Source organism: Sminthopsis crassicaudata, chromosome X, assembly GCF_048593235.1.
Source record: "Sminthopsis crassicaudata isolate SCR6 chromosome X, ASM4859323v1, whole genome shotgun sequence".
NCBI classification, from domain to species: domain Eukaryota; kingdom Metazoa; phylum Chordata; class Mammalia; order Dasyuromorphia; family Dasyuridae; genus Sminthopsis; species Sminthopsis crassicaudata.
Genome location: NC_133623.1, coordinates 23484976 through 23512464, shown reverse-complemented (window position 1 = coordinate 23512464; position 27489 = coordinate 23484976). Strand labels below are relative to the sequence as shown.

Below are 27489 nucleotides of genomic sequence, written 5' to 3'. Positions count from 1 at the left end.
AACAATGTAAGAGAATGAGCTCTTCCTCTGTTGTGTGTATTCAGATGGCCCAGACCTAGTGGGAAAGAGAGAGCCTCTAGCCCCTTGGAGCTCCCAGTTCCTTTTTAGGGAGTACCAGATTCTTAAGGAAGTACTAATTCAGGGTTGTAGGAAGCTGGGGCCTCCCTGGAAGGCAAATGATTGTCTTTCTAGTAACCCTGAGTGCTTTTGCTTTTTGGCACAAGCAGTCTGAACCACAGGGTGGCGCTGTGAGTCTGGAGGATTGTTGAGGTCCCCGAGGAGGAAGGTGGAGGACACACCAGCTAGGGATGAAGGAATCTGTGTGTGTGTGCGCACGCGCGTACCACCATGGACGCCTTGCCCACTTGTTCTTATATTTTACATTCTTTCTGTGGGATGAAATCAAGGCTGTCTTGTAGCTACGGTTGCTGAGGAGAATGCTTCTGCAGGCTCTGGGGCCCTTTTCCCCACACGATGGCTAGCTAGCCCGGCATCCCATGGGGATGCCAGGGCGGGCCCCAAACTGCAGAACTTGGCAGGAGGTACACAACAAGGAGAGCCTAACCTAGGAACGGCTGGAATTGACTGTTTGGCTGCACAGAACACTCACAAGGTGCTTTGTGCTCCCTGGCATATGGGCCCAAATCCGCAAGGAAGCGGGAAGATAGAAATTCTGAAAAAAGAAAAAAAGCCCCCCCCCCCACTGCATGTGTCCCCCCATCGTCCTCATACAGAAGAGTTAAGCCCAGGACTTGCTGCTCAAGGGACACCACTCAAATTTAAAGAAATTTCTACTTGTACTTTGTGTAGTGAGGTTCAGATCAGCCCTGATTTTAATGAGTTTATTCTGCTCATGGCTACTACTCGAGTCAGATTTCTAAGTTTTAAAACAAAGCTGTGGTTAGAAAAAATGTGTAAAAGATACTCCAAAGTATGTATTGAATTGTGTTGCTCCTAGTTAATGAATTTTTCTCCCCATTCCCTATTACACATTTGACTTCCCCAAAGAAGCTCAGGGACCCTTTCAAAGAACATCTGTTTGCCAGTCCTGGTGTTTTTTAGCCCATGTGTTCTGTTGACCAGGAAGGGCAGAAGCTTACAAAGAGACTTCTGGACCTACCTTCACCTCCTCTCTCCTCTGGTGGCCCACCTCTGTTAATGACGCAGTTGGAGACTGTAATCACTGCTCCTCTTTGGGCTGCTTTTTAAAGCTTACGGAACATGCTTCTCAAAAATGAATGACCCCGGGACTCCCAAAGGTTGAGTGTCTTTGTCCTTGTACAGGTATGAGAGTGACAGCTCAGCAAGTAGACCCCGTTAACTTTCACTTGGCAGAGTTGACCAGCTCCTCCCCCATCTGGAATAATCCTAACTCTAAAACAAAACCATGGAGTTCTGGCTTGTAGTGTATTCTTCAAATGGTTAATATTGAAACAAAACGTTAATGAAATAATAGGGTTTTCAAAATTAGAGACTCTGTTCCTCGGTTGGAAAATGGCTCACTCTTTCATTAACAGCCCGAATTTTCTATGCACAGAAAAATGACAACCGGCAATTTTTTTCATTACACTAATCCACAAAGCTGCTAATTTGGGGAGGCTTCGTACAGAGTGGTGCAATGCCTTCTGAGAGGGGAATTGGAGTCCACTTGTCCTTTAAGAAGTCATTGTACCTGGGATCAAATTTTCTGCTGCCTAGCTCTATATGAGTGTGTAGGGGTACAGGGTACCACTGGCTTTAGACTCTGCCACATCAGACTTGCATTTGGAGTTGTTGGTGCAAATCTAAGTGGTTTTGCTCCAGTCTTCATGTGACCAAAGCTAAAATATTTCAGCTTTTAGTAGAATGAATTATTGGTCCATGCCACAACTCCCCCACCTGACAAATAAACTTTGTTGGTGGCATGTTCATCTGGTGTGGGGGAATAGCAAAGGATAATTTGCTCTGGTTGTATGCAGGCATGCCGGGAGAGAGAATCTGGACCACTGCAGTTAAGGGATTCCAGGTTAAATTAAGTACATTCCAGGTGTGGAGGAACTGCCTAGACAAAGACCTCAAGGTGGGAGATGGAGCACCAGGGCCCAAGGACTAACAAGAAGAGAAATTTGAAGTGGAGAGCAGGAAGTGAGGGGAATCATTTCTATTGAGCCTGGGAAGTCAGGAGAGACCAGGTTGTAGTAGAGGCCTTTGAAGGCTAAACAGAGGAACCTGTATTTTATTCTACAAGAAATAGGAAACTGTTGCAGTTTAAGTAGGAGGGTGACATGGACAGATGCACACTTGAACAAAGTCAGATTGGAAGATGTGTCAGAGTGAGGAGAGTCAAAAAGCAAGGAGGTGATTAGGAGGCTATTGTAGCAGGCCAGGCTGGAGGCTGCAAGGGTTCAAACCAAAAAGAGCTGTGCAAAAACCATGTTATCTTTAGCCATTTAATGAATGGCTGAGAAATAACTCCTAATTCTAGCTTGTAAAAGCAGACTGATTTCTTTTCATTGGCCTCTGCTTGCTCATCCTAGTGCGTGCATGCATATAGGTATGTGTGTGTTGTAAGTACATACATGCATATATGCATTTATATATGCATGTGTGTATATATGTAATGACCATGAGCTTTTGAAAGCACCATGTTTAAAAGAATCTGCAACTATTCTTTATTTTTATCTACAGATCTCTGTTATCTCACAAGAGTTCTCCCCATCCCCATTTCTTGGTTGAACTTACTCAATTCAGGAGCCATTTGTGGGGTTCTTGTGCCATACAAGGCCTTGTGTTGGGTGTTAAAGGAGATACACAGAGAAGTAATAGGTATGTGTCCTGTACTACATATACATATATACATATATATACACACACACACACATACATACATACATATATATATATATATATATACATATATATACACACACACACACATACATATATATATATATATATATATATATATATATATAGGTGGTGTTTATTCCTATTAATGGAGGGCCAGAGGTTAGATTGAAGTCTGCATTCCCTAAGCCAAGGTGGATTCTGATAGAATTTACAGTATTTTACCTTTGATTTCATTATTGTGTTGGAATTATGCATGGAAACTCTTCATCAAGCCAGATGGTGACCCCTTTATGATAAGGTAAATCCTAGAGAGCAGCTTGAGACACACAGTGGTTATACCTTGGCCAGATCACACAGCTAGGGACACGTGGAGCTGGGACTCAGACATTGCCGGTTCCATTACTGCTCTATCCCATTTGCAGATTCCTTTACTTTATTTGTTTTATGAAGTAAATGAATGTTAATTTCTGTACAAACATAGCAAGACTCATCCAAGGTACATTGCCATCTGCTAAGTCATGTAATAAGGTAATATTGGAATTTTTTAAAACTCATAAACTCCTAAGAAACTGAAAGTGAATTTAATCATCTTGCAAATCCCTATTTAATTTCAGTTTCAAAAGCTCCTTTTGCACCTGCCTATATTTTGATCAAAATATTGGGTAATGCAAGATTAACTCCGTTTGTAGATGAACACTAACTTGAGCCTCTCACATGAGCTGGGAGCAACTGACTGATTTGTCAAATTGATTCCTTTAGTAATGCTTGAATTACTCAGGCCTTTCTGGGAGTCAGAACAAAGGCCTGGGAAGACAGTCAGCTCAGTAGATAGAAGAACAGGAAAAAATTGAAATAACCTGATAGATACCCAGTAGTTAGGAGCGCTTTTTTGATGGATGATACAGTGCAAAACTTGTTTAACTATTAGTTGACAGAATTTCCTTGTGATCGTGTGTGCTTTTTGTAACAGTGCTATCCCAAGTCTCAAGGGCCTTCTTGTGCTGAGAGAAGTAGAGTTGGGAGAATGTCATCCTTTCATGGCACTTAGCTGCTCAAAGCTCTTTTTGATATACCCTGTTACATTTAGGATAGGATAGCATCTCCTTAACCTGATCTGCTATCAGGTTCCACAGTATCTTTTTGTTCTTGGTAGGGCCCTTGGATTTCAGAGGGGCTTAGTTCAAACTCTGGCCCTGCTACTTAAAATACTCCCTTCTAGAATAAAGGTGGGCAATGTGTCCCACGATAGGAGAGTAAAAGAGCCCCTAGCAAAGGACTGAGTTCCTCAGAGGAAGAAGTCAGGGGTTGCGGTTAAGAGGCAAGTACAGTAACTGAATATTGAGGTAGAAGCTTTATTGTCTCTTGGACCCAAAGCTGACAGGCCTGACCTCAGCCTCTGTCTGTGGAAAGACTTTGGAGATGGAGAACTGGGGAAAGAGGGGACAAGGCTGTGGCTGTGTGGCTACAGCTGTGTCCTGTCTTGATAACCTTGATCTTCACCCTGTTTAGCTTCTCCTACTTTCCCAAGGCCATGAGTAGGAAGATGAGACAAGAGAGCCGCATTTGAAGTGTGCTGGGGATCTGGGGTAGGAAGGGACGTGGCGTTGCTCATATCCCTTACCCTGTGCTTGACTGGTCCCAGCATTGGAGGAAACACTTCTCTAAGCTGAGTGTTTCCCAGTAGGGATAGTCTGAAATGGGGCCGCTTCAGACAGGACAAGAATGTAACTCTATAGGTCCATACTTTCTTGGATGTGGTGGGAGCAGTATTTTAAACCCTCTCTTACATTAGGCTAGTTTTTCCTTTGAAAGGTATTAAAACCAACCTCAAAACTCAATGGACTAAAGTCATAGGTCATTAATATAACTTTCTGGTCACTTGAGTATAAATAAACACCAGAAGCTTCTCCCTGAGGCTCATCTGGCAGAACACCATGAGTAATTCTGGCGGGAGTGCTGCACTCAGCTGAATCAATGCAAGGTGTCCCTGATGCATATCTCTTTCTAATACCCTTTTCCTACTATGACAAAATCACTCATTTGTGTAGTACCAAATGACCTATGAAAGACTGATTTCATTCCGTTATCAGACCTAAACTACTAGTGGACTGACTTGAGTCAGGCCTAGGCTAGAACACTGGGAATACCTCTGACTTTGATTCCTGGAGGTTTTTCCCTTGAAAATTTGCTCTCTCAAGCTACTTTACCTTTCCAGAAGAATAGAAGTGGGGCTGTACCTAGGCCAAGATGTACTTGGAAATAGATACTACTGTTTTGGAAGGGAGGCTTAATTTCAAAAAGATTAAAAAAGATTTATTTTCTTTCTGAGCTTGACAAAAATTAATAAAAACATATGTTGCAATACAAATTTGTGAATGAAATTGTCATGTTTGCATAGAACTTTTGGGGGAAAATACTTTCATTCAAGTTTCTAAGCTGTCCTACTTGTTTATATCTCTTTGTAAACTCTCTTCTGTTTATTGACAGACTCTTTGGGAACATTTCTCTCCCAATTTTCTATCACTCCCCAGCCCCCTTAAAAAAAAAACCCAATACATAATAAGTATATTCATACAAAACCAGTGAGAATGGTGGCTCTATCCCCAAATGTCTGTCAGGGGGCAGTTAACACACTTCACCAGGGTTTCTCTGGAATCATGATTGACAGAGTTCTTCACACTTGCACAGTTCTTGATCTGCACAATGCTGTTGTTCCTGTGGAAATTATTCTTTTGGTTCTCTTGCATTGTTTAGTCATTCAGATGCATCTGATTCTTCATGACTCTTTTGGGGGTTTTCTTGGCAGAAATCCTGGACTGACTTGCCATTTCTTTCTCCAGCTCATTTTACAGGTGAGGAAACTGAGGCAAACTCGGTTAAGTGACTTGCCCAGAGTCACACAACTGTTTCTGAGGCCACATTTGAAGGCAGGAAGAGTCTTCCAGATTCTAATTCCAGTCAGTGCTCTACTGGGTTGCCTACCTGACATTTTATTCACGTAAGTTCATACAAGACTTTACTTCTTTTAAAAAAAAATCATAGCTTTTTATTTTAAAAATATATGCAAAGATAGTTTTTCACATTCACCCTTGCAAAACCCTGTTTGAAATTTTTCTCCCTCCCTTCCTCATACCCCCTCCCTTAAACAGCAAGTAATTCAATATATGTTAAACATGTGCAATTCTACTAAACATTTCCACATTTATCATGCTGCACAAGAAAAATCAGATTAAATAGGAAAAAATGAGAAATAAAACAAAGTGCAAGCAAACAACAACAAAAAGGTGAAAATGCTATATTGTGATCCACATTCAGTTCCCACAGTTCTCTCTCTGGGAGCAGACGGCTCTGTCTATTACAAGACTATAGGAATTGGCTGAATCACCTCATTGTGGAAAAGATCCAAGTTCATCAAAATTGATCATAGCATAATTTTGTCATTGCTGTGTACACTGATCTCCTGGTTCTGCTCACTTCACTCAGCATCAGTTCACGTAAATGTGTCCAGGCCTCTCTGAAATCATGCTGCTGATTGTTTCTTAAAGAACAACAATATTCCATGACATTCATATAGTGTAACTTATTCAGCCATTCCGCAACTGATGGGCATCCATCCAGTTTCCAGTTTCTTTTCCACCACAAACACTTTAGCACCTGTAGGCCCTTTTCCCTCCTTTAAGATCTCTTTGGGATACAGGCCCAGCAATAACACTGCTGAATCAAAGGGTATGCATAGTCTGATAGACCTTTGGGCATAATTCCAAATTGCTCTTTGGAATGGCTGGATCCATTCACAGTTCCACAACAATGTATCAGTTTCCCAGTCTTCCCACATCCTTTCCAACAGTTGTCATTATCTTTTCCTGTCATCTTAGCCAATCTGAGAGGTTTGTAGTGATACCTCAGTTGTCTTAATTGGCATTTCTCTAATCAATAGTGATTTAGAGCATTTTTTCACATAGCTAAAATGGTTTTAATTTTTTCATCTGAAAATTGACTGTTCATATCCTTTGGCCATTATCAATTGGAGGCTGGCTTGTATTCTTATAAATTTAAATCAATTGTCTGTATATTTTAGAAATAAGGCCTTTATCAGACTCTGAGCTATAAAATTCCTCCCTCCCCCAGTTTTCTGCTTTCCTTGTAATCTTATCTTCATTGGTTTTGTTTATATAAAACCTTTTTTAATTTAATATAATCAAAATTATCTATTTTGTATTTCATAATGAGCTATAATTTTTCTTTGGCCATAAAATCCTTCCTTCTCTATCTGAGAGGTAGACTATCCCTTGTTTGCTTAGTTTGCTTATAGAATTGCCCTTTGTAGACACAAAATTATGAACCCATTTTGACCTTCTTTTGATATAGGGCGTTAGGTTTTGGTCAGTGCCTAGTTTTTGCCATATGATTTTCCAATTTTCTCCATAATTTTTGTCAAATAGTGAGTTATTATCCCAGAAGATGGAGTCTTTGGGTTTGGCTCTGGCCTTGCTTTGTGATAGTAGCTCCAAGTGTAAACATTCCTAGCTTTTGCTCTCACTGGATCTTTGTTTCTTCTAAGGAAGGTCGTACTAGGTGATCTTTTAGTGACCTTTCAGCTTATGATGCTTGTTTGATATTTTTCTCCTCTTGCTTCATCTTCCAGCCAAAGTGATCTGCCAGCCAGGAGGCAATATAAAATAGAGTGGAAAGGCCTATGTACTAATAGAAAACTTGAATCTTGGCTCTGACAATTGCTACCTGTGTGACCTTCTATGAATTCACCTCTGTAGGCCTCAGTATCCTCATGTGTAAAAAGAGGACCCTTTAATATCCCTTCCAGCTCTAGAGGTATGAGACTGTGACTTACTTTGCATGACTATTTGCAATCTTTTACTCTTCTGCATTCCAACAGAGAATAAGGGAATATGCATTGATCTAGCACTTACCGTGTGCTAGGTGCTGTGCAAAGCTCTTTCCATGTGATATTTCATCAGCCATTCCTTTGATTTGGACTGTACTCCTTTGTCCTTTTAGCTTATCACAATCCTTTTATTCTTTCAAGGCTCAGGTCTGTGAAACTGCCTCCTCCTTTCCAGCTTATGCCCTTGTTCTCCCATCCCCGTCCTTTCTCTTTCTTCATTTCTGAGTAAGAGATAAAAATAGGGCCTGATTCCCCCATGAAGAAAGGCACTCTTCCAATTCAGGCCAAAGCAGTCCCCTTCCTTCTATTTGTGGTCTTAAGAAGTTGGGTGGGGTGCCTAGAGAGGCCACATTCAAACCTGAGTTATCTTGCCTCTAAGGCTTCCTCTCAGCTTCCTCTATGAGCCTTCCTCATGCTGCTTCTATTTTAGCTGAGTGAATAATATCAAAATTCCTGCTAAAGTAATTGACCTGACTGTAATGTTAAAGATTTTGATACTCAGGAGACCTTGTAGAAAAGAATAGAACCCTTGGCATTTAAAAAAAAAAAAAAAAAAAAGAGGAAATAGAGACACAGAGAAAGTAATGTAATCCACATCATACACATAGCAAATGGCTGAGGTGGGATTTGAACCTAGGGCCTTAGGTTCCAAATGCAGGGCTCTAGAGCTCCTCCACACTACTTCTTATTGATCACATCCATAGAAATGCTTCTGAACTTTATTCCCCATCTACCAAGGTCTGCTAGCAAAAGGCAGATAGCAGGTGTTTGAGGACATTTTTAATCACAACGAAAAATGATGTTTGCCTTGATGAGGAGGGAAAGATCCGTTGAAATAATCTATCTAGTTGCTATCTGCACCTCACACTGTGCCTTGCTCGTAGTCAAGATTTAATAAATATTGGTTGAAAGAAAATGAATGTCAGTTTCTCAATCTTCTCTAGACTTAGGTCACATCTGCATATATTTTCCATGGAGATATTAAGTGTGGCCTTCAGGAAAATTGTATTTGTGCTTTTGATTAAATTAAGCACACATTTAGGTGAACTTGAGTGGCCCCTAGGTTTGGGGGAGGGAGAAAACTAGTAGGAAGGGAATGAAAATGCAGGTGGCTTTTTCTTTCTATATGTATTTGACTGATTGTTTAGCCTCGAACACAGCCACATTTTCATGTTCTCTTCTTTCTCTTTGCTCCTGCTTCCTTCTTGTCTCTCTCTCCTCGTCTCACTCTTTCATATCTATTTTTTTATCTCTCTTCCTACCTTTTTCCCTCAGCCCTCTCCTCTTTTCTCCCCCTCTTTTTTCTCCATCTCTTTCCTTCTCTCCATTTCTCTGTTCTTTCTCCCTGCCTCCTCTCCCGGCACAGCCTACATGATTTGGTTGTAAAAGCTTAGGATTAATGTTTATGACAGAGGTCCTTCCCTTTGGCATATTGTGACTCCCTTTGGGAGTCTAGTGAAGCCTATGGACTTCTCAGAATTATGGTTTTTAAATATATCAAAGGATAAGATATAAAAGGAAACCAAGTAAATTGACAGCCAGTTATCAAAATAGATATTTTAAAAAACCAATTTCTGGTCCTGAGGTTAAGAGCCCAGTGGCAGGGGAAGAAGTGGATGGGGCCGAATGCTGCAGAAGCTTTGTAGTTAGAGTGAGCATCATCTCAAACCCCATCAGAGTGCTAAGACAAAATAGAAAATGACCTTTGAACACCAGCTCATAGGGGCAGGATGAAATAGGCCAGGCAAGGTCTCAAAACTTTGAAATGCAAATTCGACTACAGTTGAATTTTTTCCTCTGTGACCCAGTCAGAAAGCATCACATTTAATGGAAATGAGATTAAAATCAGTTTTTCAAGGTTTGAGGCAAAATGTGTCCATTTTTTTTTAACCCTTAGTCTGTAGGATCTTATTTTAGCTTCAATTTTTAAAAAATCAATCTAAAGTCATTCTGGTTGAAATAATGCATGTTACCCTGGACTTTTAAGTGTTTGCAAATGTCCAGATGCTTCGGCAAACGTGGTGATGGCCAAACCTGTGGCATTGTTACCCTGATTTGTGGCTGCTGGACTTGAACTTGTAGGACAAAATACATAGAGGTAAAGATTGAAAAAATGCAATTAAAGTAGCTAATTTCTATGAAGGGTGGATTTTCTTGGAGAATCTCTTCTTCTATAAGTAGCCATATGACTGCTATTTCTCTACTCTGGATTGTGCTTTCCCTCTCTATACAATGAAGGGCCTTAGCCCAATGCCCTCTAAGGTCTGCACCAGCTTTAACATTGTATGAGTCTCTCATCTTGATACCAAGAAAAGTGGCCACAAGACAACTGATTTTGGGAAAATGTCATTTTTAATTGGTGCAGGACCTGGAACTTCCCTAAAGACTTTTAAATGCATAGGGATGAATTTTCACAAGTGACTTGTTTTCCTCATCAGAAATAGTTCAGTGTATGATGACTGACCTTCATAACTAAACAAGGAACCAATGAAAACCATTTCTGTGCCATACTATGGGGGTAAAATAAGTACTCCGAAGCACCTAGCTATGAACTGAATTATCTATGGCTTGGTGGCAAGCTTGGCCCAGTGGAGAATGTTAGATTGGGGATTAGAGGGGCTCACATTTTGGCTGTACTACTTACTGCTTGGACAAGCCATTTAATTTCTTAGGCCTCACTTGCCTTCTCTGAAAATGAAGCAAAATTTGACTCAACAGTCTCTTGGGTCTTTCTCAGTTTCTAGATTGTGTTTCTCAGACATCAATTGCCAGGACATTGTTGGAAAATATGAGAGTATTCGAAACATTTTTAAACGCTTATTTTTCTGGTTTTGGACTTGATTTGAGCCATGGAAACTCAAACAGAAATCGTGTTTGTAGTATGTCAGCAACCTCGTGGTCTGGTTGCTTGCATATCTATTGCTCACTGTAAAATTCTGCAAAACAAACCAGGAAGACCTAGACACAATAGCTCTATGTGCCTTAAGTCACAGCTCTACAGACTTCATTTAATTACAGATTTTCCAGGGAATATCCAGGAAGATTCCTTTGCTATTTGTTGTTCACTTGTTTCAATCATGTGACTCCAGGCTAGGTGACCCCATGTAGGGTTTTCTTGGCAAAGATACTAGAGTGGTTTGCCATTTACATCTCCAGCTCATTTTTCATTGGTAAGATGGGGTTTTCTTTTTGCATGACTAACATTATAGGATTGTTGTTCTATAAAACATCACATAACTAGAATGTTAATAGCTCATGTTTTTATTGCCCTCCATCTAAAAGCAAATCACTTTACATATATGTGCTCATTTGGGCCTCATGAGTGTTCTGTGTCATATATGCTATTGGATCTCTATTTTACAGATGAGGAAACTGAGTCTAGAGGATATTAAGTAACTTATTCAGGGTCACCTAGTTAGTAAGTACCTAATAAATGATTTGAACCCAGTCCTTCCAGCTATTCCTTGCAGTACTCTTTATTATACTGTAGTTGTCATATCCTCAAATATTGCTTTTCACATGCCCCTGTGGAAAAGGGCCATATTTTGGGATTTTTCTTCCCTCGATACTATCTCCTCCTTTACCTCAATATTCTTCTGAGCACTTTTTGTCAGTCTTGGATGAAAAGTCTCCAATATGGGTCACTTGTATCTTAGCATGAATTAGTTATGTGTCACTTAAGTCTTGCCATGTTATCTTAAATGATATTTTCTAGTACCTGGCACATGATTAATGTTTTCTTTCCCTTTTTTGCTTCCTTATTTTGATCATGAAAGGCTTTACTTCTTCTTGAAGGAATTTTAGGCTTCATCTTGGGGTGGTACTTTTTAGGGTTGGTTATTCTTCTTGATTCCCTAAAATCACATAAATATTTTCTTCTTTCACTTACCAAAGAGCAATGATACTAGCTTCCCAGGGAGAGAAAATGAGCTTATACAAGATCATAAGAGAGTAAAGTGATAAAGCTCGTATGTGAACTGAGGACTTTGGATTTCATAAACAAGAATACTTTCCATTATATTACAGTTGAAAAGATTGGCGAGGGAGGGACTTCTGAACTGGGGGAAAGCATAATTAGCAAATGTGTGGAGGGTAGAATTACCATGGTATGCTTGGGGCCTATTTGGGTCATAGGATTTTGATTTGGAAGTAGTAGAGGGCGCATTTTGTTGGAGTCAGATGATGGTAGTTCTTCAGAGCTAGATAAAAAAGTTCAAACTTCATCTAGCAGACTGTAGGAAGACTTTGTAGTTTTCCAAGTAGGGAAGTGACATGATGAAAATGATGTTTTAAGGTGATTAGTCTAAGATGGTGGGGATTTATGGGAGGATATGAACAAAAATCCTATGATGATCTGAACTTTGGCAAGGGAGGGAGGGCCCACTGAAGTGAGAACGTGGGAACTCCTGAAGAATCAAGTATAGTCTGGTGGCTGGAGCAGGTTGGCTGTGAATGTGGAGAGCTCGGTGGCTGTTGGAACAGAGCAGACATAAAAGTGAGAGCAGCTTGGGCTGAGGTGGTGGTTTGAGAATGGAAAGGAGAGGTTTGTGAATATGAGAGATGTTTTGGGGACTAAGAATTAATTATAATAGTAGCATAAAATTAACATTAACCATTGACAATAACAGTAACAACAGGTCATATTTATATTGCGCTACTCTTGTGTCAGGCACAGTGCTCAGTGCTTTGGAATGGTAATTACCATCTCATTTGATCTTCACAACAACCCTGGGGAGTAAGGGCGATTGTTTACCCCCATTTTACAGATGAGGAAACTGAGACAAACAGAATTCAAGTGACATGCCCAGGGTCATACAGCTAGTCAGTGTCTGAAGCTGAATTTGAACTCGGGTGTTCCCTATTCCAGGTCCAGTGTTTTATCTACTGTGCCATAAAGCTGCCCATCATAAGAGTCAGTGACAGTAAAGGAGAACGCATGAAAAGTGATGGCTTGCTGGTTTTGAATATAGAAACAGGGATTGCAGTAGAGTTATTGATAAAGACGGGAAAATTGGCCATTGGTGTCAATTGTGGGGTGATTGTTAGTTTGATTTGAGTGATTCAGAATGGTCAGTCTTCATCTGGTAGCATTTCATGGGCTCTGATTCAAGGTACCATTTTACCATCCTGCTGAGCTGCTGCCCTTCTTGATCACTCAGCAGCTGGCATGAACTCTTTCCTTGACTCCTTAAAGAAGTACTTGGGGAGTACTTGCTCAGGAGGGAGGGGCATTTGGGCTGAGCCACTCTTGCCCTTTTGGTGCTCACACCAAGTGCCTCCATACAAGGCAATAGACTGCCTTTCCAGCCATTGGCTCATGTAGCCCATGAGCCCAGCCATCCAGTCTGATAGGCGAAGAGTGTGAGGATGCCAGGTTTACAGAAGAGGCGACAGGTGGTGCAGAGCGAGTCAAAGTGATTTCCTCATGATAACACAGTTAAGAAGTGTTAAATCTGCATTTTCTGACTCTTGGAGGGAGTGCTATTTTCTTGTTTCTTTAGGAGGCGTGCTGTATGTCAGTGTAAAGTGGTGCTTTCTTGTCTATATGTCCTCTAAGTGTCACCAATAAAAGCAGGATGACTGAGTTAAATGCTGGGGCAACAAGGGAGTGCTGCAGTAGATATCGTGCTGGTCCTGGAGTCAGGATGACTCATCTTCCTAAATTCAAATCTGACTTCAGATACTTATAAGCTGTGTGACCCTTTATCTTGTTTGCCTTAGTTTCCTCATGTGTAAAATGAGCTAGGGAAGAAAGTGGCAAAGCCTTCTAGTTTCTTTGCCCCCCCAAAAAATAGAATCACAAATAGGCAAATATGACTAAAATGACAGAATAACAGTAGAATTAGATGCCAGATGGCTTAGGACATGTCTCTCCCACATTTCCCATGGAGTTTTAGTCTTGTTATTGAGACTAGTTAAGAGTCTCACTGAGCAACACTGTCCTACTCTACGTTTGAGATCAGGAAGCTAAGAAGCAGCAAGATCTGCCCTCCTGAAAACTCAGAGGTGTGATTGATATAGAGGTAGGAAAGCAGCTGCCATGATGAGGTAGCCAGAGGGTTGCAGATAGAAGGTGCTGATTTCTTACTTCTTTTCCCCTTTTCCCTCCCTCTGTTCCAAGAGGGCATGATGTTTTCCTGGGGCATGGGAGGCTTATCTTTGTTTCTTAAAGTTTTATTTGCCCTTTTGTGCTTCAATATTTACTTTGTCTCTGAAGCCAATAATTGTGGAAAAGGCATTTCTAACCTATGTATGTTATAGTTTTAATGCAGCCCTGAAATAGAGACATGGAAGCACCTGAGGCTGGAGAAAAGATGGAAAGCTTTGGTATGTTGCCAGAGTGTGATCTCTAGCTGAGGATTGGAGCAAAGAGAGAATTATTGATTCTGTTTGTGACTTCCTAAGGCAGAGAGAATTTTTTTTAATCACGGTTTCTCCAGACACATGAATCAGAGGTTGTGGCCAGTGCAAGATTGTCATTAAGATGGATGGCTGCCATTCTCTTTGGGTCTGATTTCAAGGGGAAGCCACTTCTCTAGGGGAGATAGGGCCAAGGCAGTGTGTAGGGAGAAACTCATACACCAAGGGAAGGAATATCTTGTCCCACAAAAGGTACGGATAAGTGTGGCTGACACCTTGCCATCTGCTCAACAACTCAATTTGGCTATATTATTACTGGGACAGTCACAACAAAGTTTTAGTACTTGTAGCAATAAATCCCTTTGGACAGAGTCCAAGATGGACTTGTCTTCTATGGCATCCAATGCTATAATGTTTCTTTTATATCCAGCTTCTCATATTAGAGAGCTTGGAAAGGGTTACATTCATGATTTTTTTCCAGGTTAGGGAACTTTCAGTGGGGAAAATCCCTTCACTAAGTTAAAAGCAGAAAGCCATCTGTAACTTGTGTTGTAGGACTATCGACTGGGAGATTGAGAAGTTATATTAGCTAAGGAAGTTCAAATAACGAGGATGAGGCAGCTTACTGATTCTTCTTAGTAATCTTAGCTAGAAAATCCTCTTTCTTCTTGTCTACATGTTGAATTTTTTTGTTGGTATATTTAATCATTCAAATATTTTGGGAGATATGTATATTTCCTAAAATGGTAAAAGATTGTTTTCATCCCAATATAGTGTTAGCTATTTTGATGGAAGAGGTTGTTAAGTTGTTGTTGTACCTCTACAGTCAAGTATGGTGCTTGAATATTTTAGGTGTCTGATGAATGTTTTTTGAATTGAACAAGAGGCAGCCTAAGAGGTTCTTGCACTGTCCCAATACACAGAAGGCATTGTACCCATTATAGCATGTACTAGAGCACTTCAGTGCCTCTTCTGTGAAATACTCAGTGGCATGAAAAAAAACTGATCTACATAGCCATGGTAGAAAAACAAAATAGAGGAAAAGCATATGTCACTCAGGCTATCTATGATCTGCAGTTCAATAGGCATGAGTCTAGAGTTAAGTCTAACAACATGCATGTGCACACACAGATTCACATCTTGGAAAGGCTTTGAAGATAAACAAGGTCTGGATCTAGAATTAAGAGAAGAGGCTGGATCCCATTCCGCTGTGCTGTGTTTTCAGTAATCCAGTACTATTTGCTATAGTAGAAGTTCATTTAAGAAGTGAATGCCATGTGAGTGTGACCTTAGGTAAATCGAAATGATATCCAAACTCAAAGGAGTGGCAGGTTCAAGTAGATTATGGGATTTACTAGCTGTGAAACCCATTAGAGAAGAAAGCCATCATTGAGGATATGTGTGACTACAAAAGGAGGTAAACTAGTCATGTGTCAAGAAGTAGAGCCAATAGGCAGTTGAACTCTGGGAATATCAGACTTGGGAGACCCTTTGGAATTCCTTCAACAGTATTCCCACCAAGTGGTACAGGCAGAGTGGTGGACTTGAAGTAAGAAAGATCTAGCTTCAAATCCATCCTTAGAAACTTAGTAGCATGGAATCATAGGCACAGCATTTTAGTTTTTTGTTTCCCTCACTCTCGGGGGGGTGGAGAGAGAGAGAGAGAGAGAGAGAGAGAGAGAGAGAGAGAGAGAGAGAGAGAGAGAGAGAGAGAGAGAGAGAGAGAGGGAGAGGGAGAGGGAGAGGGAGAGGGAGAGGGAGAGGGAGAGGGAGAGGGAGAGGGAGAGGGAGAGGGAGAGGGAGAGGGAGAGGGAGAAAGAACATTTATTATGCTGGCACTGTCTTAAGTACTGAGATACAGATGCAAGACAAAATATGGTTCCCTATTCTTAAGTAGAAAAAGACAGTGCAGAAAAGGCAGCTAGATAATAGGAACAGGACTATAGGGAGTATATCTGTGTTTTGGGCACAGCTGTGGCAAGAACGTACAGAAGTCTGGATAATAAGGAGTGGCACCACAAGTGAAACAGACTCAGCCTGAGTGCCACATGAAATGGTGCTTCAGAACTGTGACTCATCAAATAGGAGAAAGGGCCAAGGGATGGTGGTATCTACAGGTTGAGAAGATCGCTGCTCTACACATGCGGTAATCAAGTTTTAGGGATGGAGTTGCCTATGAAGTGAGCATGGCTCTGGTGTATCATGCAATGTGAGTCACCAATTAGAAGAGAGTGCTCAAAGCTTCTAAGCTGTCAAATTGGACTCTGGGACTTCAGAGGTCTCTTGCAGCTCCATACCCATGATTCTTTGGTGATCTAGCCACTTCTTGAAGAATTCCAGTGAGTAATAAACAAAACACTCCTAAAGTAACACATTCTTCTTTTGGATAGTTCTCAATGGTTGGAAGTCTTTCTTTCCATTGGAGTGAAATTGCTGTCTCTTCAACTTTCAAACTGAATAAGTCTGATCTTGCTTTTATGTGACATCTCTTCAAATACTTTAAGAAACATCATATCCTGCCCCTCCCCCATAATAGAAACCCTTCTTTGTATCAAATGTGTATAGTCAGACAAAATAAACCAATCTATTAGCAATGTCTCAGAAAGCATTTCTTATGCTATATCTCTAGGTTATTACCGCTCTGCCTAGGAGTGGGAAGTATGGTTTTTTGTTTTTGTTTTTTTGTTGTTGTTGTTGTTTTAATCACGAATCATTTAAATTGATTTATTGCTGGCAAGATTAAATTAATTTTTCCATTTTGCATGTTGAACAATTTACACATGCATTGTTGAGTCATTTTTCACTTGTATTAGACTCTGTAAGCCTATTTGGGCTTTTCTTAGCAAAGATACTGGAGTGGTTTGCTGTTTTCCTCATTTTACAGCCAAGGAAACTGAGGCAGATAGGGTTGGGTGACTTCCCTAGGGGAACGCAGCTAGTATGTGTCTGAGGCTGGATTTGGGCTCCTGTCGTCTTGACGTCAGGACTGATACGCTATCCATTTATCCACTAAGCTGGCCTTGACATATACATGGCAAAAATTAGTTTTGATTGCTCAGTTTTGAGTTTTTTAGTTGTTTCAGTTGAGCAATGAAAACTACTTCAGCTCTCATGAGTTTAATTCACATGTTTAGGCATCCAGGTGGTATGTGAATGGAGCTATTGATCTAAAGTTGGGAGGACCCGAGTTCAAATCCAGTCTCAGATACTTGGCAGTTGTGAAATCTTGGGCAAGTCACTTAACATCCATTTATCTCTGTTTCCTCACCTGTAAAATAAGAATTAAAAACAGCACCCACCTCCTAGGGTTATTATGAGGATCAAATGAAATTATGAAGCATTTAGCATAGTGCCTGGCACATAGGACATGTTATATAAAAAGTTGATTCCTTCCTGTCTTATTGTGTATAAAGATTATTTTCAGATATATAAATTAATTTTTAAAAATATTCTTAAATTAATGTTTTGTTATTTTTTAAAATTTTGAACTGTCCTTTAATTCTTAGTATAAATTACACCATGTCATAATAAACAATGTTTGAAAATATAGTTTTAGCCTTTGCTAATATTTTATTAGATATTTTGGCATCAATATTCATTAAAGACATTGTTCTATACCAGAGATTATTAACCTGGGAACTGGCCCCTTGTGAGTCCTTGAATGGATTTCAGGGCAACGATGAATTTGGATAGGGAAGAAAAAAAAAAAAAAAAAAAAAAAATATATATATATATATATATATATATATATATATATATATATATATATTTATATTTATTTATTTATTTCACTACAATTGATTTCCTTTGTAATCCTAGTTATTTGACTTTAGTATTTTAAAATATGATTTTGAGAAGTGACCCCTGGCACACACACAAAAGCTAAAACCACTATTGTATGGGTTTCTTTTTCTGATTTTATTTCTGTCTGGTTTAAATAATGGGACCGTATTTGTTTCATAAAAGTAATTTGGTAGGATGCCTTTTTTCTTCAATTTTCAGTGTTTCATATGTAATGGAGTTAATTCTTTGAATAATGACAAATTCACTTGTAAATCTGTTCAAACTTTTAGACTTCTGATTTTGTGTTGGGTTTTTTATGCTTTTCTAGTTTTAAACTTGCATGTCTAATTCATCCCTTGATTTTTTGCCTTCTGTCTTTTGTGGATTGTTTTCAGAGTTATAAAATTTCCCCTCTAGACTGTTTTGACTGCATCTCAAGGGTTTTAGTGTCTAGTTTCATTATCATTTAGAATAAATTTAATTGTTCTTATAATTTGCTCTTTTATGCATTGTTACTTAGAATTATATTATTTAGTTTCTAATTCTAAATCTTTTCTTTGAATTATCTTCATGAAATGTAAATGGTTAGTAAAAGATATTCAATATTTTTGCTTTTTGCATTTAATTATGAATTTCTAATGCCACAGTACAAAGCCAGTTTTTAGAAAGGTGCCATTTAAAGATGAATAATATGATTAGTCTTCATGATCCCATTTGTTACTAGTCAGAAATATAGCATACATAAATTTCTGAAAATTTACTTCAGAATTTTGATTTCTTATTTATCTTTGTTAGATATGTTTGTCTGAAAAGGGCTTATTATTGTTATGCTAGCCATTTCTTCCTGTAATTCAATAAATTTTTTCTTTAATCACTTAGATGGTATGGTATATATTTAGTATTGGCATTATTTAATAATTTATAGTGCTTTTAAGTCTAATATAGTTGCCCAACTCATGTTTCTTAAGCATTTATAATTTTCTATTACCTTGTCTGAACATGATCACTCCTGTTTTTTTTTTTAATTCGACACATAAAAGGTTCTTATTCTTTCTTTTCATTGTAAATCTGTATGAATCTTTGTTTTATTCTGCTTTCTAACCCATTCTGCTATTCTCCTTCCTTTAATGGGTGAATTTATACTATTTATCTTCATGGTAATCATTTAGATTTTTTTCTTTCTGTCATATCTCTGTGTCTTTTATATCTTTGCATCTCTTCCTTCCATCCATTGACAAAGAAAAAGAAGGTAGCAAAAGATTGATTGAGATCAACAAAAAGTCTCCTAAAAAGTCTGTTCTTTACTCAATTTCCTCGTGCCTTTTTTAGTAACAGGCCTTGTATGACTCTGCTTGCTTCTCCTATCTAAATATTTCTGGTGTGCTGATCTTGCTTCGATTTTAGAAAGGCCAGGTATAAGCTGAAAAGACCAAAAAAAAAAATTGAATTAGGGTAGAGAAGTAAACCTCTGGCTAAATATTAAGACTTTTTTGAATATTCATTAAGTTATGATCAAGAAAGAATAAGTAGAAGGAATACAAAAAATAAAAGTGCCATCTGTTCTTTTTTTTTATAGACACATATTGGCCAGGTGAAATCAGTCAGCTGAAGCCATTTTCCCCACCCAGGCCTACTCTAACCTATTGTTACTGTATGAATAACTTCCTTAAGATAGTAATTCCATAAAATATCAAGAGGTGGAGGTCATTTGGCTTTCAGACTAAACATGAGTCAGTTCTTGTAAGTGTGACTACATCTTTAGCAACTAAAGTGAGGAAAGAGAAAGGAAGCTGAGAGGAAACAGATTCTGCCTGAATGAGATCCATCTTCCCCAATCCAGCAGGGAGAAGGTAATAAAAAAGACAAAGTACAATAAAATGCTCATCCTCTCTATCCATACCTTCATGTTTAGATTCTTCTAATGGCCCTTATAAAAGAGTGTCCTTGTATTGCTTTTTCTGATCACCACGAGTACTTACCTTGTATGAGTTCTCCATAAAATAGTCCTTTTAGCAAACAAGATGCTCAGAGTTAGAGAATCCACCCCAAATGTTTATAAGAACTATCTGTGTCCAACCTGTGGCAGAACATTTCAAGCTCATATTAGTCGAGTCAGCCATAGTCAGACACACTATAACTTGACTCTACCATAGTGATGTAACTTTGATTCTCTGAGAAGGAAGGACAACCACCAGATTTTGAGTATAGCATTTCATGGTGATATTGACCTAGTCTTCTAGGGCAATGATGTCAGACTCGGACTCTCTGGAACAAACAGCTAAGAAAATACCCTAGTGCAGGATACATATTAAAATGTGGGAAATTTTTACCAAAATAAATAAAACAACAATACAGATAATGTTTCAGTGAAATGTTGGGTCCTTCAGTCCTTATCCTTATTTCATTTAGAATTGTTCTTCTTTTCTTTTGTGAGGCAATTGTGTTAAGTGATTTGCTCACAGTCACACAGTTAGTATTTAGTGTCTAAGACCACATTTGAACTTGGGTCCTCCTTATTCCAGGGCTGGTACTCTGTCTACTGTGCCATCTTGCTGTCCCAATTTTTCTTCATTATTAATAAACTTTACTCAACCAAACTTAATCTACCTGGAATATGTATAACCTGCAGAATCTTCTGTTTAAACCAGAAATGCAGGTCTTTGCTTCTTTTGTCTAAATACCTCCACTTCTTTTAGCAATTCTCATGTGGTAGAGTCTTTAGTTCTCTTACTATCCTGCTCACTCATCTCTAGCCTAATTAATTTTGTTAGTGTCCTCATTAAATGCATAAAATTAGCCATGGTATTGTAGAAGTATCCTGACCAGAGAAAAAGACTGTGGAACCATCACTTTTACCATTCTGGATGATTTCCCCAGGCATCTTTTCCACTTCCTTAATAGCTGTTCTCCACAGAGATGATTCCCCTGCCCGGATCACCCTTTCAGAAAGGGTATCAGCTATGCCTACTTCACTCTTCTCCACTCACTCTCCAGACGTCTGTCCCTCCTTGCCCTCTCTCAAGTATCTTTTCTTCCCCTCCCTACTTTTTAATTCCACTTTGTATGTTGTCTTCCCTTGTAATGGACCAGAACTCTGAAACAAGGATTCTAACAAGGTGTTGATAAGGAATTGATAAGACAATGGTTATCTAGTTTAGCATGGTGATTAATAGTTCTCCAGTTCAGTGTGATTTGAATTAATCTTACAATAAATAATGGTTCCCTAGGGATATGATTGGCTTATACTCAGTATGATGAATGGATTTAATTGTAATAGAGTATTTAAGTGGTCAGCATCAGACCTAGAGAGGAGTTGGAGACAGACTCAGAGAATACAGAGGACTGGAGGCTGGAGCTCAAGGTCTCACAGCCGAGGAGAGACATTTACTCCATCTCCCACCACTGTGGGCCCTGGCCCATCCTCCTTCATTTCTCCACTGAGACCAAGGACCATCTGAAAGGCCTCCAGAAAGCTAGCCTGGGCTCCAAGCAAGGAAACAGACTGTGAAGGAGACAATAAAGAACTTGGACTTTATCCCTGGCTATTCTTGTGATTACTCAGCTGAAACAAAGGCTGGTCCAGAGACCCCCAGAAAGCTAACCAGAACATTACATTCCCTCTTTAGAATGTAAACTCCTGGAGAGTAGGTGGGGATTACTTTTTTTGCTTATATTGGTCTCTTCAACCCTTAGCACAGTGGCTGGCAGGTTGTTGTCCCCATCTCATGTAGTTATTTTATTTTTCATCTAAATGTCAGACTTTGCATAGAGAACTGACCTTGGGGTCTGCAAGACCTTTGACCCATCTTGCTGTGAGACCGGGGATATCAGCCTCTTACTGTCTTGGGGACATTTCTCTATCTGTTTGAGGAAGGTTCCATAGACCCACAAAATCCTAGGACAATGAATAAATACAAGAACACTTTCTATGATTATTTTTTCCACCTAGTATGACCTTTTTGTTTTTAGCACATTTTAGTTTTTCCCTCCCCTTTCTAGGTATCTATCCCTACCCAACACATTGTGGCATTGATATTCTTAAGATAATATAAAAACTAGCAAAAGGTTATCAGTATTTTGGTTGAAATTCTCTAAGGTGGATTTATGAAAAAAATAAGAATTATAGGGAAGGAGAAGGCAAGGAAGGCTTTTGATTGGTTACAGTGGATGCAGTACCCACACGGATGAGATCACAAGCCCATCAAGGTATCAAAATATGTAAGAGAAAATAGTAAGTGTTGGGTTACTCAGCTGAGCCTTTCAGTGGAATACATTACACATTGTAATTACACATCCATATCCCTTGACATTTGGAGCATTGGATATTTATTCAACGTTCTATTGTATTAGCAGGTAGAGTGGGCCACATGTCTTTTTCAATAATGTTAGAAGAGGCACCATTTCCTTCCTTTTACCAATATCGAATTTTCAAAGCTAATAGAATATTTTAATAGCATAGATGATATATGGAAATATTTTACTCATTTTGACAAAGCTGAAAAAATGCAATCCAAGCTGTGGCAGCAAGAAAAAAAGTCCCAAAAACATCATCGAAAACAGGAGGTCTGAACTCATTGGAACTCCATTATATGCTTGAGCAAGTTCTGGAACAATAGAAAGCTCTGCATGATGATGTTGGCAAGTACAGCTGTGCAAGGCAGATGTTGGCCTTCCTGCCACCCACTGAAAGCAGAGAGAGCCGGCTTATGCTCTGCCAGTGACTATCAAATTGCCTATTGGAGTGGGTCAGGCTAGAGAAAAAGAGCAAGGTTGTAGCTATGAGGGGCGCATTGAGACAAAGGAGCTAGAAATTAAGGATCAAAGAGCCAATTTGGGTTGCCTTCAGGGAAGAAAAAGATAAAAGATCCTAGGAAGATATCTAAATGTAACTGCAAATGAGAAATGTGTATACGTGTGTGTGGTGGTGGTAGTGATGGGGATATGTATTGTTAACATCAAAAAGCACCAAAATGCTTCTGAAATGGCAGATTCTAGTGGCAGGATCAGAGCTATTGACTGTAGTAGATGTTTTACTCTAATCTACTTTCAGTCAAGTCTTGTTTATAAAATTAGCGAAGTTCTTCTTTTAAAGATGGCTCTAGCCTTTCTGGAACCAATGAGCCATTCATAAGCCACAGGCCTTTCTGTCTGTCCTCCCTTTCCTCAGGTGGGGTCTGTGTGGACAACTGCTAGGAGGCTACCATCAATCAGGACAGTATGTTTTCAGGACTCACCCAGCCATAGTCATTCAAATAAATGAAAAGTCCTGGGGGGTGGAGGAGGGAAAGGGAAGCTATTCTATGCTACTGTTCACTGCATCAGTGAGGAAATAGGAAGAACATAAACCAGGTCCATTGAAACCAATGACCTTGCCTCTTGAAACCCCCGTTGATATGTCACGACAATGAACAGTAGCAAATTCACTTCCTCTTTCTCACAGGAAGATAAAGAGATTCACTTCTTGCTCTTTGAGGGAGGTCCAGCTATCTCTAATCGCTGGTCTTGTAGAATGTTTGCTGATTCCTGATTCCTCTAGTGTTTCCTCAGAATCCATTTCATTTTCCACCTTTTTCCTATTGAATTGTTAGTAACAAACATGGTCCTAGGACCATAGATTTTTAGAGCTAGATGGAATTTTAAAGACGGTTACAATGTAGTGAGTCAAAAGATTCACTTTCTACCTCCAAAACTTACTTGCTGCACAACCATGGAAATAAGATCTTTTCTCACTGAGCTTCGATTTTCACATTGGTTAAATGGCGAAGATTTACTGCCTTCAGTAAACGGGAAAAACTTACTAATGTTAAGAGTACATCTCAGTGTCATTGCAAGGTTTGAATGAGAGACCCTCTGGAAAGCCTTTTTGCAAGCATTAAATTTCTCTAAGGAAACTGAGGCCCTGAGAGGTAAAGGGAGCTACTTAACATATTGTAATAGAGCTCAATTCCTCCTCCCTCCAGTCCAGTGCCTTTTATATTTTTCCTTCTGGTGGAGGAGCTATTTTTCTCCTTGCAGAATTCTAAAGGGTTTGGGCCAAGACTGTAGGAATGGCTGGTAAAATTCATTCCTGGTATTTCGATGACCAGAGTGAAGCGTCTGTGTAGGGAAGACTGGAGGGGTCAGGCACAGGAGGCCCACCATGTTGGGGAAAAAAGAGGCAAAGGGAATTGGGTCATGTTGGAAATGGAGCCGAGAGCTTGATTAGAGAAAAATGAAAATGTTAGAAGTCCTTACTTGCAAGTAAGCAAGGGAAAATGGAGTAGATGAGCTCCAGTTTTCTGGTGCACAAAATTACAATGGCATACTTGGAAGTCATTTCAAGGTTTGGGATTTTCCAGGAGAGTAGAATGAAGAGATCATGTGTCTTCTGTTAAAATGTTGTTAAGTATGTTTTAAACATATGTTGGACTACTGGATAGAGAAATGAGTGAATTTGTGTGGGTCTGGCTGTGGGGTTTAGTAGAGTGTGGACTGTGGGTCAGAGAACTTGAGTACTAGGTGGTGCTCTACCACTGACTTGCCAAAAGACCTTTGCAATTGATTCTGAGCCACAGCTTTTTTATTTTTCAAACAAAGACATCTTCAAGCCTTCTCCGTTTCTAATGTATTATGATTGCATGTATTAGCTTAATATATTTTCACTGTGCCATTCAACATCATGAGCACTTATTATATACTGCTATGTTAAAAGTAAGGGGGGGGGGTAGTTCTCAGAGCATGCTCAGTGTGTTCTGCTTACCAAACCACTAGTGGGCTTGATGAGTCTCCTTCCAGCTACAGGTAATATGGCAGGCTTAAAGAGGAAGAGCTGCAGGCTATAGGTCTCTGGGTTAGGGAAGAGCCTTGGGATCCCTCCTACATCTGCTTGCCATGTGACCTAGAACACAAGGTATGGTTGGGGTTGACGTTTTTGGGGTTTTTTTGGTTTTTGTTTTTGTTTTTCTTTGTCTCTGTCTTGTTTATTCTGTCCTCATCCTAAGTGAATGAGCATTTGAAAAGTTGGATTAGGCCCCTTGTGAGGAGTCTCTAGCAGATGAGCAGCCCATTTACCCAATGGCCTCTTGTCCTGTGAGACCCCAAAGCAGAAATTGAATTAATACTTTCCCTGTATAAAAGAAAGAAGACAAAAGGATGTCACAATTAAAAAGAAAGGTTGATCACAGCTGTCTTGGACAGGCAAATACAATTTGGTGGATTTAGTTTTACTGTTCTTGAAAAGACAAAAATTATCTGTATTTCATGGGACATTGGGGAATCTCATAATGTAGTGCGCATGATGAATACTTACACAAATATCAGCATAAAAATAGTTGCAGCTGGTAAACCAGTATCTGCTGTGGGGATGAGAAGGTGGAGACTTTGTCTGAAGAACTTGAAAAAAAATCCTCAAAAGTTAAATCACATGGATAGTGTCTTAGTTGCTAAGTTGCGCATAGAGGATGGCAAAACTATGATGAAAAACATGATTTATAAATAAGAAATGAGAGACCAGGGGTAGCCAGGTGGTGCAGTGGATAGAGCACCAGCCCTGAAGTCAAGACGACCCGAGTTCAAATTTGGTCTCAGACACTTAACACTTTCTGGCTATGTGACCCTGAGCAAGTCACTTAACCCCAATTGCCTCAAAAAAAAAAAAAGAAAAGAAAAAGAAAAGAAATGAGAGAGCAAAAACAAAGAAACTTCACACGTTTCTAGGATGAATACTCTATTTGAAAAGCTTGAGAATGGTGGTGGCCAAAGATCTTCATAAAATATGAAATTGATTATATTTTGATTTAGATTGGTTTGGAAGGACAAGGATGAACAAGAAATTGAGAATGATTTCAAAGTTGTGAGTGTGTTGACTAGAAAGGATTATGGGGAACTTGAAAGACAAAGACAAAGGCAGTTAAGAGGGAGATAGGTTTATGTAACAGAATAGTTGCTATTTTAGACAAAATGAGTTTTTGATGCCTGTGGAACATCTTATTCAAAACATCCAGTAGGCAGTTAGTGATATGGGACCGGAATTGAATGAGATATTAGATCTGAATATCTACATCTGATAATAACCTACATTGAAGTCATTGGAATCATGGTACTTAGTAACAGAGAGAGGGAGAGGGGGATAGAAAGAAGAAGGGGAGGGTAAAAGAAGAGGGGGGAGGGAAAAAGTATAAAGGCAGAAGAGAAGGAATGAGGGGGAAAGGGAGGGACTAAAAAAGAGGGAGGGGAGAGGATGTAATAGGCATACAGAAATTAGGAGAGTGAGTGGTTAGAGCAAAGGAGAGGAAGAAGAGGGGAGAAGTGAAGGGACAGTTGAAGTAGAAGAGTAGGAAGGTGGGTTGGACTGTGAAAGGGGAGAAAAAAGAGCCTAGAACAGAGCCTTGACACATACTTAATCCTAAGAGTGTATGATACCGATGATATGGAGCAGAGGAAATGGAGAAAGAATAAATCAAATTGGAGGAAAGTCAAGAGCCTTCTCATCAAAACAAAACTTAGACAATGGTCAAAGTGTCACCTACTATATAAGACTGAATATTGAGTGAGGATTGCATGGGACAGAAAAGACTGCTCAATCTGGAGTCACAGGTCCTGTGTTCAAATCCCAAATCTACTAGTTTTTAATCTATTGGACATTGGACAGTTCACTTATTTTGCATCTGAGTTTCAATCTCTGGGCCTCAATTTCTCCATTTGTAAGTGAGGAGGGCATCAGATGGGTTCTAAGATCTCTCCTAACTGACTCTATATCCTATAGATATATAGAGAAAGGACAGTTGAATTTGGCAGTGAACTATTCATTGGCATCTTTGGAGAGAGAGTTTTTGCTTGAAGAATAAATAGGGTCAGAAGTCAAATCCAAAACCCAAAGAAGCGAATGGGAGAGGAAAGGAGGCAGTAACAGTTTTTTTTCTGGAAGGGTGTTTGAGAAAGGTCAAGTGGGTTGGCGGGGAGAGATATAGGAGGATAACTTGAAGGGATAGTAGGATGAGTAACTGAAGGGTCTTTAATTTTTTGATAGCTTTTTATTTTCAAAAGAAATGTAAAGATAGTTTTCAGCATTCACCCTTACAAAACTTCCCCCCCTAGATAGCAAGTGATCCAATATATATTAAACATATGCAATTCTTCTATATGTATTTCCACATTTATCTTGCTGCACAAGAACAATCAAATCAAAAAGGAAAAAAATGAAAGAAAACAAAAAGCAAGCCAGCACTAACAAAGGTGAAAAATATTATATTGTGATCCACGCTCAGTCCCCACAGCCTTTTCTCTGGGTGGCTCTCTCCATCACAAGACCATTGGAAGTGGCCTGAATCACCTCGCTGTTAAAAGCATTTATTAAGCTCCTACTGTGTCAGGCACTGTGCTTAAGCAGATCCCCTAGATCAGACAAAATATTGTCTAGTTAGCCCTGCGACGTAACATCATGATATAAACCTGTTTTATGAACCCAAGTGTAAGACTTGAAATTAGTTACAAACCCATTAGATCTGATCCCCTGTTGTAAGTCCAGTGTATTCTTTTGGTGCTCTACATCTGTCCTTGAAGGGGTTAACCATTCCTGTTGGCTATTGTGTCCCCTCTGCCTCCTTCACCTTGGTTAGCTTGAGTCCCCTGTGGCA

General features: G+C 39.5%; 1 long non-coding RNA gene across 2 annotated transcripts in view; it reads left to right on the top strand.

The window, feature by feature from the left end:
- The window catches only part of LOC141548257 (uncharacterized), a 210654-nt gene that overhangs the window by 71255 nt on the left and 111910 nt on the right, over positions 1 to 27489 (top strand). The window contains exons 3-4 of one of the 2 annotated variants that reach the window (XR_012483872.1): positions 2668 to 2805; positions 5670 to 5827. This is a non-coding gene — a long non-coding RNA (uncharacterized LOC141548257). The remainder of the gene's footprint in view (positions 1 to 2667; positions 2806 to 5669; positions 5828 to 27489) is intronic. The other variant, XR_012483871.1, reaches the window with a different exon arrangement.